At 41.6% G+C, this 15,280-nt stretch overlaps 1 protein-coding gene across 3 annotated transcripts in view; it reads right to left on the bottom strand.

Annotated features, from left to right (window-relative positions):
* The window catches only part of RAI14 (retinoic acid induced 14), a 206,000-nt gene that overhangs the window by 174,390 nt on the left and 16,330 nt on the right, over nucleotides 1-15,280 (bottom strand). Inside the window, exon 1 of one of the 3 annotated variants that reach the window (XM_023739493.1) lies at nucleotides 4,465-4,679. The exons of the other annotated variants lie outside the window; for them this stretch is intronic. The gene's annotated coding sequence lies outside the window, so the exon portion shown is untranslated. Of the gene's footprint in view, nucleotides 1-4,464; nucleotides 4,680-15,280 lie in introns of those variants that run through there. 3 annotated transcript variants of the gene reach the window in all.

Here is a 15,280-nt window from a genome sequence, read left to right as displayed (position 1 = left end):
CTGCAGAAGATCCTTAAAGTATTAAAGAGCAAAGATGTCACTAAAGTGGGCCTGACCCAAGCCATGGTATTTTCAGTTACTTCATATGCATGCAAAAGGTGGACAATGACTAAGGAAGGCTGAAGAAGAATTTACGTCTTTGAATTATGGTGTTGGCACAGAATGTTGAATACAGTCGACCCTCGGTATCTGGGGGTTCTGCATCTGTGAATTCAACCAGCTGCGGATCGAAAATATTTGGGGATGGAAAAAAGAAGTTCCAAAAAGCAAAACTTGAATTTGCAGTGTGCCAAGCACTACACTGAATCTACAGAAATGAAATGATGTGTAGGCATACCCTGCTGTAGCCCACCCCGCCCCCCGCCCCCCGACCATTTCACAGATCTTCAGTCTCTCTCCAGCACTGGTTGTTTGAGCATTGCTCGACTGGCGTCTCGTTCGTTAGCCACTTGTGTTGTACACAACGTTTGTTTCTGTGAAAAAACGGCCCTCAAAAGCAATTAAGTGGTCAAAGCAATCCCTCAAAGGCTAAGTGCGAGGGGCTTGAGGAGAGTGAGAGGAAGGTGTTTAGGCTAGTAAGGGATGGCTGGCTAGCTATGTAAAGCACTACAGCCTGCACAGCTTAAAAGATCACATGGGAGAATCAGCATCAGCACTCCCAGAAGAGCTGGGAGAAAGAGAAAGGCTACCTTCCAGCAAATCTTAAATTGTGATGCAACAACTATTTACATAGCATTTACACTGTATCAGGTTTTGTTATGGATTGAACTGTGTCCCTCCTCCAAGGGAAAAAAATGTGTCAACCTGGCTAGGTCAAGATTCCCAGTATTGTGTTGTTACCCAACATTTTGTGATCTGTTGGGATTATCCTATGTGTTGTATATCCTAACCACTATGTTAGTGAAGCAGGATTAGAGGCAGTTATGTTAATGAGGCAGGACTCAATCTACAGGATTAGGTTGCATCTTGAGTCAACATATTTTGAGATATAAAAGAGAGAATCAAGTAAAAAAGACAGGGACATAATTACCACCAAGACAGCCAGGAGCACAGCATGTCATTTGGACCTGAGGTCCCTACGCTGAGAAGCAACTACACCAGGGGAAGGCTGATGACAAGGACCTTCTCTCAGAGCCAACAGAGAGAAAGCTTTTCCCTTGAGTTGGTGCCCTGAATTCAGACTTCTAGCCTCCTAAACTGTGAAAGAATAAATTTCTGTTTGTTAAAGCCATCCACTTATGTTACTTCTGTTATAGCAGCATTAGATAACTAAGACAGGTATTATAACTAATCTAGAGATGATTTAAAGTATACGGGTGGATGTGCACAGGTTATATGCAAATACTACACCATTTTATATAAGGGACTTAAGCACTGGAGGATTTTAGAATCCAAAGGGGGTCCCGGAACCAATCCCCCTCAGATACCGAGGGATGACTGTACACCTTGGCCTGCCAGAAGAACAAACAAATCTGTCTTGGAAGAGGTACAGCCAGAATGCTCCTTAGAAGCAAGGATGGCAAGACTTCGTCTCACATACTTTGGACATGTTATCAGGAGGGATCAATCCCTAGAGAAGGGCATCATGCTTGGTAATGTAGAGGGTCAGCAAAAAAGAGGAAGACCCTCAACAAGATGGACTAACACGGTGGCTGCAAAAACAGGCTCAAACAGCAACAACTGTGAGGACGGCAAGGGACAGGCAGTGTTTCCTACATCAGATTGCTATGAGTTGCAACCAACTCAACTGCACCTAACAACAACGAAGTTGACCTAGCTCCACTATACATTCTGCATGTTACAATTATACCATCCACTTCCTTTGGAAGGGCAGACGTATTGAAGAATGATAAGGAAAACAGTTCATATTCTAGATGCCATTCCTTCCCTATTTATTTTTCTTCTTGTGGTTTTTTCCCTTCTAAGCGCACAGGGCAGTCAGTGAAAAATGCCAGGGACAACAAAAGCTCCCTCATCAAATAGCTCATTCCTCAGAGGCAGCTCTCAATGATTAAGACTCTCCAGGTCGCTGCTGGGACTCAGCCCTCAGAGTTGGAGCTGGAAGAGCCTTTAAGAGTCACTTCCTTTAGGAGGGCTCTGTGATCCCCTGGAAACGGAATGCAATTTTCTTTTTTTTTTTTTTTTTTTGAGTCAGTATGTATGTACTTTTTTTTCAGGGAAAAAGTATCGTTCAAAACTTAAGAACTAGTTGTGATGGTTAAGACTGTGTGTCAACTTGGCTGGGCCATGATTCTCCACGTTTTAATATAATCACTCCCATGATTGAATATACTGTGAGTAGCCAATCAGTTGAAAGGGAGTCTCCTTGGGGGTGTGGCCTGCATTTGTATATAAGCAGACGTTCTGGCTTTTTGCTCTCTCTGGATCCTGCGGCTGCTTCCTGTCGTCTCATCTCCCGTTCTTGGGACTGGGGCTGTCAGCTTATCTGCCTAACCTGGGATTCGTCGATCTGCACAGCCGGTGAGTGGGAGCCCTGCTCTCCGACCTTCCGATCTTGGGCTTGCCAGCTTCTGCAGCTGTGTGACTTGGGAGAGGCCTCTACCCTGATCCACGGACTTGGGACGTTCTAGCCTCTACAATCACGTGAGCTGTTTCCTTGATATAATCTCTCTCTATATATATATTTATACACTTTACTGGTTTTGCTTCTCTAGAGAACCTAGCCTAAGACACTAGTAATTTAATTTAGTCTGTTTTTGTGTGCCGTTAGAGTCAATTCCAACTCACTGCAACCCCATGTGACAGAGCAGAACTACTCCATAGGGTCTTCTTTGTTGTAATTTTTACAGAAGCAGATCACCAGGCCTTTCTTTCTCCACGGAGGTGCTGGGTGGGTTTGAATTGCCAACCTTTCAGTTAGCAACTGAGTACTTAACTGTTGTACCACAGGGTTTCCATTAGTGATCTAATGTAAGCTCTTCATTTTCCAGAAGCAGAAACTAAGCCTCAGTAGAGTTGGCCAAGTTGCTGGCAGTCCCAAAGGCTATTTAGGATGGAACTGAGAACCAAAGTCTGACTTCGAGTTTAATGCATTTTCCACTGTACTGCAGCTCTAAAACTAACACCAAAAAGCCAAATCCTGTGCTAAAATATGGTAGAGATTTTACATATTTTTGTCCTTACCTGGAAAATGTAACCCTCCCAAAACGCATTTAAGTCAAAAAGACAAGATAATCTCGCAAAAGCGTCTATTATACAGCAGGGCTCCGAACTGGTTCACTCCAGTTTTAACCACACTGAGAAGCTGCATTTCCACCCCAGATGTACTGAATCAGAATCTACATTTTAACAAGATCCCCAAGTGATCCTTATGTATATAATAAATTTTGAGAACCACTGCTCTACTAGTGGTTCCTAGAATTGGTCCCTAACCAGCAGTATTATCATAGACTGGGAACTTGTCAGAAATGCAAATTGTCAGCAGGGGTTCGAACTGAACGAACCAGTTTGAAGCCCTGTCACGTAGTAAACAATCAATAAATGTAACTTTCATCACCTGAGAGAAACTGACACCAAGTGAGCTTTAACAGTACTATCCCCCTTGAGAAGGAGCCTTGGTGGCACAGTGGTTAAAGTGCTCAGCTGCTAACCAAAAGGAAGGCAGTTTGAATCCACCAGCCACTCTGAGGGAGAAAGATGTGGCAGTCTGCTTCCGTAAAGATTTACAGCCTGGGAAACCCTATGAGGTCGCTATGAGTAGGAATCAACTCGATGGCAGTGGGTTTGGTATCTTTTTTTTAAATTCCCCTTGAGAAGAGCCCTGGTGATGCAGTGGTTAAAGCACCTGGCTGCTAACCAAAAGGTCAGTGGTTCGAACCCACCACGCGCTCCAGGGGAGAAAGATGCAGCAGTCTGCTTCAATAAAGATGTACAGCCTCGGAAACCCTATGCGGTAGTTCTCCTCTGCCCTAGAAGCTCACCATTAGTTGGAACTGACTCGACGGCAATGGGTTTGGGTTTGGGGTTTATCCCCCTTGAGAAGTAAGGAATAGGGTCAAATGTTTGCCACAGCTGTTGACCCCACACACAAGAGAACAAAACGCTGCCCAGTCCTGCGCCACCCCCATGACCAGTAGTGTATTGAACCACTGGGATCCATAGGGTTTTCCTTGGCTGATTTTTCAGAAGTAGATCACCAGACCTTCTTACTCCGCCTTAGTCTGGAAGCTCCGCTGAAACCTGTCCAGCATCCCAGCAACACATAAGCCTCCCCTGACAGATGGGTGTGGCTGCATAAACAGGAAATCAAATCTGAGTTTCCTGCATGGAAGGTGAGAATTTTACCACTGAACCACCACTGTCCCTTGCAACAGCTAGCCACTGACTATTTTTCAAAAGCCTATCATTCTAAACAAAATTGATTTGAGGAGACAGGGTGAAAATGCAGGCAACTGAACAGCTCTACTCATCCCTCATCATCGCTTTGTCACCAGGAATCATTACCGTGGCTGCCATGAAGCAGGGCCCTTTGATGAACACCACGAACACCAGTCATCATACAGCATTTCAATGGAATTAACCCTAGGCCCTCCGTTACTGGTCCCTCTCAGTCTTCTGAGCCTCCAGCCTCTGCAGGAGTGACAGAATGTGTGTTACCTTGGGAACTACACACAGTAATTACACATTGTTAATTGCCAAGTATTTAACCACAGAGAAGGCTGGGCTGGTACCTGAAGAGCAAGGGTAAACTCCAGAGCAGTGTTTCTCAAAGCTGTTCACTAGCTAATCTGAGTCAGAAGGACCTGGGGAATGGTTTCCTAACTGCAGAATTCTAGTCCCCATCCCATGGAAACTGAATCTCTGGGGCCAGGGCCTAGCAATCTGCATTTCAATCAAGTTCCTGGGTCTAATCTTCTGCACACTGAAGTGAATGTGCCTAGAATGCAGGCAGATGGAACAGGGAACACACTTGTTAAAACAAACCACCTTTTGATGTATCCAAGTCGAAATCATGATAATCAGATATTCCCACACTGCCACTGACCCATGGTTTCTACACCAACTGTTGCTTGGAAATGGAAATCATCCCTCAAGTTCAATTCCTTCCACCCTCCGGTTTAAAAAAAAAAAAAAAAAAGTTACTGTTGAGTCAACTCTGACTCATGTTGACCCCATGGTGTGTCAGAGTAGAACTGTGCTCCACAGGGTTTTCAATGGCTGATTTCTTCAGAAAGATGGTCAGGCCTTTCTTCCAAGACATCTCTGGGTGGATTCAAACCAGAGCCCAGCACTTACTATTTCCATCACCCAGGGACTCCTCCACCCTCTGGTAGGGGTGCTAATAACCAAGGAAAAAAAGCCAAATCCACGCAGCAAGAAAGGAAGAAAAAGAAAAGCCAAGGCTTGGATAACACACAAACCGTGTGGCCAACCAAGACATGATCACCCACAGCATTCATTCATTCACAGAACACAAGGTCACAAGCAAAAGTGGATAAGATTTTTGAGGTCATGAAGGGTCTTGTGGATTACACTAGTTTTTTTGTCTTTGGTTTTTTGTTTTTTTTTAGCACAGAAGTGAGAAGTATGCAAACTCTCATTTGAACAGGATTAAATAAATACAGTAACTAATTCCAAAAGTTCCCAGGGGAAGGTATTAGCTGTAAACTGAATGTCTTCTTGGAGTCCATGGCTCTGGATGTGTGACATCTGGGAGGTCCATGGGCTTAATTTCATGATGATAGAGCTAGGCGTCAAGGGTAAAGAAGTTATGAACACTTACAGAGGCAAGAACTGAAGCTGGGGGTAATTACAGTTATTAACAGATCACTGCTTTTCTGTTAGTTTTAAAGGCTCCAACACCTAGAAGCCACGGTTAATGGTAATAGAGCCCCTAGAATGATGCCCGGCCCCCTCTGCCCAGCATCTCCTCTTGTCTAAGACCATCCACAGGTAAATCAGGGGCTCACCTTCTCTGGGTCCACTGGAATCTTCCAGCCCCAATTCCCAGTCCCAAATTTCCAAAGCCCAGGCTGCACTACAGCTTATCTCGAGTAGAGTGACATCAATCTATTTAGCAAGGCACACTAATGGTGGTCTTTGAAAAAAATGCTTAGTTCAAAAGAGTTGCAGTGAAGGTGAATTCACAGCAAAGCAGCCTAATGCGGACATGTATAAAAGGATCAAATGTTGCACAAATATGGCAAAAGTTATCTGAACCAAGTTCTCCTGTTTCAAGCAGAATAAAGCATACCTATCCTCTGAGCAGAAACATTTACCATTTTACTACCTGCTCAATTAAAATAAGTCACTGAAACATGGCTCCCATCGCTGGTGGCAGCTTATCAAGTGCTGTTGTGTTGATCTAGCGATGGAGCGGTATGGAGATGCACAGCCTTGCTGCCCTCTCATGTGAAAGACTGGATCAAGCAAATAGGGTGTGGTGGTTAATTATATGTGTCAGCTTCGCTAGGCCATGGCTCCTAGTCATTTTGCCAAACACTAGCCTAGCTGCTGTTTTGTAACATAATCTAATACAATGTAATGTAGTCACCTTCCATAATGTAATCTAATGTAATCTATCAATCAGTTGAAACGAGAGTTCCACAGGGTGTGGTTTGCCTTCAGACTATAAATAGATACTTTGGCAAATCTCACTCTCTTGACTCTACACTCTTCCTGTCGCCTGACCTATGGATCTTGGGACACTAGCCTGCAGAAGTCTCCAGCCTACAGATTTTGGACTTGCCAGACCCCCACAATCCTGTGAACAGCAGAAGTCTCTAGCCTGTTGCCTGACCTATGGATTTTGGACTTTCCAGACCCCATGACTGCATGAGCCAATTCCTTGAAGTAAATCAATCTCTCTCTCTCTCTTATTTTATGTATAGCAACTCTGTTCTTGTCTTAATAAGACAGAATTCTAAGCTTATACAGACCCTTTGGTTATAGGAATTCGCTCTCTCTCTGCATATACATACATAAATATAGGGTTGCTATGGGTCAGAATCAACTCAACAGCAACGGTTTTTTGTGTGTGTGGAGTATGTATGTGCCTCACTGGTTCTGTTTCTCTAGAAAACTCTAAGACATAAGGTTAATTTATTAATTCATTTCCCCTTTACCAAATAATGTAACTCTCGGAGCTTAACATGAGATGCCTTTATCTGATAATCATCTTAACCCTAATCAAAAAATTTTAATATTAGCCTATAGAGCTTTACCATGAACAAATAAGCTAGACTTCAAGTACTTAAAATAGCTTATAATGGGCAAGGCATTTCTGTCTGGGATGATGAAAATGTTCTAAAATTTACTGTGATGATAGTCGTGCAAGCTGTGAACACACTAAAACCATTGAGTTGAATGCATTAAATGGGTGAACTGTGTGGTATGTGAATGTTATCTCAACAAAGCTATTAAAACAAAAAGCTTAATAATCTACATTACTTTCTCTGATCCTTAGAGTTGGAAAAATTCCAACTCAGACACCTCTGGGCTGACTGATAAAGAACTTCAAAAGAACATAAGACAGGTTAACAATCCATGCCTTTAAAATGTGATTGTTCCTATGAGGTTTCTGTATTTACCTATTTCTCTAGCTCACTGATTTGAAGTGATTAGAAGAAAATAGTTCTTCTCTTCTATTTCCAAGCTACTCCTACCCCACCTACTCTAACCCCAACATCCACATAAGGCACAAGAATCCTTTCCTAGGGCAGTGGTGCCAATGTCTGTTAATACATTAGGGTCCTCTTGGAACCTGGTCCCAGATATTCTATCATTGGAGGAGAAGCCTGAAAATCTGTAATTTTTTTTTAACTAACTCCTTGCGTGATTTGATGTTTAACTAGATTGGGCAACCAGTGTTCTAGACTCAGTTAGTGATAGCCTATCTATAATTCACACTTTCATTAGGAAGTAATCGAAAGACAATGTGCAAGTAGCTATGACAGATCAATACTTTTGAGCATCAGCTGTGTTTAAATCTTTCACAATATAGTGAAGGTGGGAAAAGGGGCCCCTTACACCCTAACATCTAGGAGGGCACCAGCTGACTATGCGCAGCCACTAAGGAACTAAGCCTATACAGACACTTGGTTTATGGGAAAGTGGTGGGGCAATGGTCAGCAGTTCAAACCCACCAGTGGCTCCTTGGGAGAAAAGACTTGGCAATCTTCTCCCATAAAGGTTGCAGCCTAGGAAACCCCATGGGGCAAGTTTTACTCTGTCCTGTAGGGTTGCTATGAGTCAGAATAAACTCAACAGCACACAACAATAACAACAGCAGCAGCTTATGGGAACTCTGGGCAGGCACCGTGGAGGGTTCAGAATTGACAAGTAGAGATGACACAAAACCATCTTAGAGTTAGGTGCTAAATACTGTAAGAATTCAGGGTGGAAATTCTTAAGGGCTGGGAAAAATCAGAGAAGTCTTCATCATAGGGGCGGGGCTCTAACAAGGCCTTAAAGGAAACACAAAATTTGGGCAAGCTGAGGAGGACAGGGCATCTTGTCAGTCCTCTCCCACAAGATGGGACACTCCCACCTCAGATTTTCCAGGCAAGGGTCAGACCCCTATCTCAGCTCTCCAAGCAGGCCTGTCAACCTTTTTCAAGGGGCTGAGGAGAGGTGATGAGAATCAATGCACAGTTCTGGCAAAGACAAATTCTCCCCCAATCTCCACATACTCTGACCCTCTTAGGCCCTGGATGTGAGACGTTGAGGAGCCTTGTTTTCAGTTTTCAGCCAATTTTCATACTATCTTGCCATTGTTGTTGTTGTTAGTTGCCTTCAAGTAGATTCTGACTTACAGTGACCCCATGCGTACAGGGTAGAACCACTCCATAGGGTTTTTAAGGCTGTCACCTTTCAAAAGCAGATCACAAGGCCTGTCCTCTGAGGTGCCTCTGGGTGGGCTCAAACTGCCAGTCTTTTGGCTAGCAGTCAAGCACTTAACTCTTTGTGCCACCCAGGAACTCCTTTATCTTGACATAGTACCAGTCAAGTTAAGAACTTCCTTGTCTCTCTTATGTCTCATCTCCCCTCACCCCACTGCCAGCTTTATGATTGCAACCCTAGAGGGATCCAAAACCACAACAGGGAGATGGAAGAGGCGGGATAGCAGGGTGAAATGGGGAAAGAGAGAGAAAGGAAAGATATTTAACTTTAAATCAAATCTGAACTGTTTACTATTGTTGTCGTTGTCGGGTGCCATGGAGTCGGTTCCAACTCATAGTAACCTACACACAACAGAACTAAACACTGCCCGGTTGTGAGACATCCTCACAATCATTGTTATACTTCAGCTCATTGCTGTAGCCACTGTGTCAGTCCATCTCGTTGAGGGTCTTCCTCTCTTTCTCTGACCCTCTACTTTACCAAGCATGATGTCCTTTTCCAGGAACTGGTCCCTCCTGATAACGTGTCCAAAGTATGTGAGACGTACTCTCACCATCCTTGCTTCTAAGGAGCATTCTGGATGTACTTCTTCCAACACAGATTTGTTCATTCTTCTGGCAGTCCATGGTATATTCAATATTCTTTGCCAAAACCACAGTTCAAAGGCATCGATTCTTCTTCAGTCATCCTTATTCACTGCCCGGGTTTCACATGCATATGAGGCAACTGAAAACACCATGACTTGGTTCAGATGCACCTTAGTCCTTAAAGTGACATCTTTGCTTTTCAACACTTTAAAGAGGTCTTTTGCAGCAGATTAGCCCAATGCAATGCATCGTTTGATTTCTTGACTGCTGCTTCCATGGGTGTTGATTGTGCATCCAAGTAAAATGAAATCCTTGACAACTTCAATCTTTTCTGTTTATCATGATGTTGCTTATTGGTCCATCTTCCATCTTCATCAGTAAGTGATTCAAGTCCTCTTCACTTTCAGCAAGCAAGATTGTGTCATCTCCATAACACAGGTTGTTAATGAGTCTTCCTCCAATCCTGATGCCCCATTCTTCTTCATATAGTCCAGCTTCTCAGATTATCTGCTCAGCATACAGATTGAATAGGTATGGTGAAAGGATACAACCCTGACGCACACCTTTCCTGACTTTAAACCATGCAGTATTGCCTTGTTCTGTTCAAACAACTGTCTCTTGGTCTAAATACAGGTTCCTCATGAGGACAATTAAGTGTTCTGGAATTCCTATTCTTCGAAATGGTATCCATAATTTGTTATGATCCACATAGTCTAATGCCTTTGCATAGTCAATAAAACTCAGGTAAATATCTTTCTTGTATTCTCTGCTTTCAGGTAGGATCCATCTGACATCAGCCATGATATCCCCCTGTTCCACCTCCTCTTCTGAATCCAGCTTGAATTTCTGGCAGTTCCCTGTCGATACACTGTTGCAACCGCTTTTGAATGATCATCAGCAAAATTTTACTTATGTGTGATATTAATGATATTGTTCAATAATTTCCACATTATGTTGTATCATCTTTCTTTGGAATGGGTACAAATATAGATCTCTTCCAATCAGTTGGCCAGGTAGCTGTCTTCCAAATTTCTTGGCATAGACAAGTGAGCACTTCCAGTGCTGCATCCGTTTATTGAAACTGTTTCTTATTATGTGTAATTGGACATTCTTTAATTTCTGAATTGAGAGTATTTGGCAATTGAAACTGGCTGTAGAGCTTTTTTTTCTTTTAAACTCATAGATTCCTAAATGGGAGCTTCTAAAAATTAAACATTTATGCTCATCAAAAGACTTTACCAAGAGAGTGAAAAAAGAACCTAAAGACTGGGAAACAAAATTTGGCTGCGACATATCATAAAATAGTCTAATTTCTAAAATCTATAGAATACGTCAACACCTCAACAACAAAAAGACAAATAACCCAATTAAAAAATGGGCAAAGGATATGAACAGACACTTCACCAAAGAAGACGACATTCAGGCAGCTAACAAAACACATGAGGAAATGCTCGTGGGAATTGCCTTAGAGAAATGCAAATCAAGACGACAATGAGATACCATCTGACCTCGACTTTACTGGCACTGATCAAAAAAACACCAGGAAATAACAAATGTTGGAGAGGTTGCAGGGAGATTGGAACTCTCATGCACTGCTGGAGTGAATGTAAAATGTAAAACCACTATGGGAAACGATATGGCGCCTCCTTAAAAAGCTAGAAATAGAAATACCATATACGATTCAGCAAGCCTAATCCTAGGAATACATCCTAGAGAAAAAAGAGCCATCACGTGAATAGACATACGCACATCCATGTTCATTACAGCATTATTCACAATAGCAAAAAGATGGCAACAACCTAAGTGCCCATCTAATTCAGGCATTAGAGACATTGCAACTAATGTCACAAAACAATTTGTGTTTAAATTTTTTAATGGATAAACAAATTATGGTACATACACACAATGGAATACTGTGCAATGATAAAGAACACTCGGGAATCCCCAAAACATCTCACAACATGGATGAATCCGGAGGGTATTATGCTGAGTAAATTAAGTCAATCACAAAAGAACAAATACTGTATGAGACCACTATTATAAAAACCCAAGAAAAGGCTTACACACAGAAAAAGACAATCTTTGATGGTTATAAAGGATAGGAAGGGTGGGGAGGGGCAATCGCTCACTAGATAGCAGACAAGTGTTAACTTTGGTGAAAGGTAAGACAACACATAATACAGGGGAAGTCAACACAACTTGACCAAGGCAGTCATAGAAGTTCCTAGACATATCCAAACACCTTAAGTGACTGCGTTACTGGGGCTGAGGGCTAGGGTCCATGGTCTGGGAGGGCAGCTAGCTCAACTGGCATAACATAGTTCATAAAGAAAATGTTCTACATCCTACTTTTAAAAGCTTGCGAGCAGCCATGTAAGGTATATCTATTGATCCCAGCACGTTTGGAGCAGAGGAGAATGAAGAAAACCATAGACACAAGGAAAATATTAGTCCAAAGGACTAATGGACCACATGAACCACAGCCTTCAGCAGCCTGAGCCCAGAAGAACTAGATGGTGCTCGGGTACCACCACCGACTGCTCTGACAGGAATCACAATAGAGGGTCCTGGGCAGAGTGGGAGAAGAATGTAGAACAGAATTCAAATTCACACACACAAAAGACCAGACTTACTAGTCTGATGGTGACTGGAGGAACCCTCGAGACTATGGCCTCCAGACACCCTGCTAACTCAGAACTGAAGCCACTCTCAAAGTCCACCTTTCACCTAATGATTAGACGTATTATAAATCAAACAATAACACACGTGAGGAACATGCTTCTCAGTTCTTTCAAGTGTACGAGACCAAATGGGCAACACCTGCCCAAAAGCAAAGATGAGAAGGTGCGAAGTGACAGGAAAACTGGATGAATAGACACTGAGAACCCCAGGGTGGAAAGGGAAAGGGAAAAAGTGCTGACACGCTGCGGAAATTGTAACTAATGACACAAAACACTTGTGTTTAAATTTTTTGAATGAAAAACTAATTTGCACTGCAAACTTTCACCTAAAGCCAATAAAATTTAAAAAAATACATATGAATTCCATCCACAAAAAGGGCTATACAGACTTCACTAAATAAATTTTAAAAAGACAGTGCAACACAAAGCTGCTTTATGATTATATCTTATGAGTCTTATTTATTCAGCAAACCAGATACGTATGAATAAATGACTGAACAAACAAACAAGCAAACTTCTACTGAGCATAAATTATGGGCCAGTGTTTTCAAATCTGTTATCGCTTTTATGACTTAACTAAGGTCTCTTTTATGACTTAACTGTTTGTTAAAATACTTGCCGACATGATAAAGAAGGGAAAAGTTAAAAGGAAAAAACAAAAGCATAAGCAATGGTTTTATTTTGGCAATGAGTCCTTTCTAAAATGCTTTAATATCTCACATTTTTTTCAAAGGAAAGAAAAGAAATGACTACATTCTTTTTGAACCATATATGTCATTCAGATATTATATCATAATAATCATGTATTAAAACTCTCCTGAGAACATTAATCTCCGTATATTCACAAATTCCTTCTTCCAGGGCATGACATGACCTTTCTCTCTAGAACCAAATACATCATTCATCTTTCAGAATGAAAGTTGCCAACAACTAGGGCTGATTCTTGATCCATGAATCAGCCAGAGCCTGTAGCACTGATTTAAAAAAATAAAAAACTGGTGGAGCTCTGGCAGCATTACTATCTAGTCTGTTACTCATATGTGCCAATGAGCCTACCAAGGTCCCAAGGTTATCTCATGCCCTATATTATCCATCCAATTTAAAAAGCACAGACTTAATTAAACAAGCTACTGCTGAAATATACAAATCATTCGAAGACTAAGCAACTCCTGCAATTATTCTTTGTATTGAGGATTATTATTATTATTTCTCGTCACTGACTTTTTTTTTAAATGGTGATAAATACATATATGTGGCAGAATATCTGCCATTTCAATATTCTTCACATGTACAATTTAGTGACATTATCATTCATCATATGGTTCACAAACCAAACTGAACTTGTTGTCATCGAGGGGAGTCCAACTCGTGGTGAGCCCTTGTGTTACTGAGTAGAACTGAGCTATATAGGATTTTCTTGGCTGTAATCTTATGGAAGTAGATAGCCAGGCCTTTCTTTCAAGGCGTCACTGGGTAGGTTCAAACTACCAACTTTTGGTTTGTAGCCAAGCACAAACCGTTTGCACCACCAAGCAACTTTATTATGTTGTTCAATCATCACTTTAACCCTTTCCTGTGTTAATGTTATCTTTCAGATAACCTCTAAAGTGCCCTTCCAATTCTATTTTTCTAAATCTTTTGATGTTCATTTCGATACCACCATCTAAAAATACTACTATCTTCCTCCATCAATACAAAAACTGCCCTGCACATAACTAGCTGTCACGTGTGCCTATGTGGGGGCAAGCTTCTTAGCTTCTCCTGCCAGTATCCATTCCCTGAGTTTCACCCATCTTGAAACCAACAGAACCAATAGAGTTTAAAAAAACGGAGGTCTAACCCTCAAACATTACTGGCAGAAACATAAAAATGACACAGCCACTTTGGAAAGCGGTTTGGCAGTTACTTAAAAAGTTAAATATAAATTTTCCATACAATCCAGCAATTCTACTCTTAGGTATCTAGCTAAGAGAAACGAAAACACATGTCCACACAAAGACTTATACATAAGTGTTTATAGCAGCAGTATTCATAATGGCAAAAAAGTGGAAACAACCCAAATGTCCAGCAACTGGTTAAACAGAATGTGGCATATCTGTACAATGGAATACTAGTCAATAAAATACCGGAATACCGATCCATGGTGCAACATTGATGAGGCTCAAAAACATCATGCTAAGCGGAAGTCAGACACCTTTAAAAGACCATATATTATATGGTTCCATTTATATGACGTGTCTAAAACAGGCAAATTTATGGAGACAGGAAGTAGATTAATGGTTGTTAGAGCCCTGGTAGTGCTGTGGTTAAGAGCTCAGCTGCTAACCAAAAGGTCAGCAGTTCGAATCCACCAGCCGCTCCTTGGAAACCTTATGAGGCAGTTGTACTCTGCCCTGTAGGGTCACTATGAGTCAGAATCCACTCCATGGCAATGGGTTTGGTTTGATTTAGGGATAGGAGTGGGAACTGGGTAGTAATTGCAAATGGACGTGAGGGATCTTTTGGGGGAAAGGAAAATGTGTTAAAACTAGATTGTGGTGATTGCTGCACAACTCTATAACTAAAAATCAATTATATACTAAAATGGGTGAATTTTATGTAATATAAATTATACCTCAATGAAGCTGTTTTTAAAAAGATCAAATCAAAAAGCAGTTCTGTATGCAAAGATTTTGGTAGCGAAAAATATCTTCAGAATGAGCGGGTAGGCTCCATTTATGGTTATAGTTAATCCCTGTTTTCACTCTAGAAAGATTTAATTGCAAAAAGCTGGCTCACCACATATTTCATCAGTTCTTTGTTTGACTTGGTTTCAAAATGGGGATAAGCCTGGACTTTCCACATTCTAGAATGTTGGAGATGTCATTTATAATGATCACAATGGTTCAGTTTGTTCTGCTAAATCTCTTCACCCAGTCATCCAGGGCCTTAAATACTTTTCAGAATGAAGGATAAATACATAAATTAGTAAAATAGATTCTGTGGACTCTGATGCCCTATGAGTGGGAATAAGGGAATGGAGGGAGAGCACAAAATTATTTCTGCTGCCCCAACTATCATGTTCGGACATCACTTGAACATCGTGTATTCATTAAAGTTTGCGTCTCATCTCCAGTTCATCAGAGAAGGGGTGTTTGCTCACTTGAAGGC

Source organism: Trichechus manatus, unplaced genomic scaffold (assembly GCF_000243295.1).
Source record: "Trichechus manatus latirostris isolate Lorelei unplaced genomic scaffold, TriManLat1.0 scaffold00135, whole genome shotgun sequence".
NCBI classification, from domain to species: domain Eukaryota; kingdom Metazoa; phylum Chordata; class Mammalia; order Sirenia; family Trichechidae; genus Trichechus; species Trichechus manatus.
Note: the sequence above shows the minus strand (reverse complement) of the source record. Positions and strands in the feature narration are given on the sequence as shown.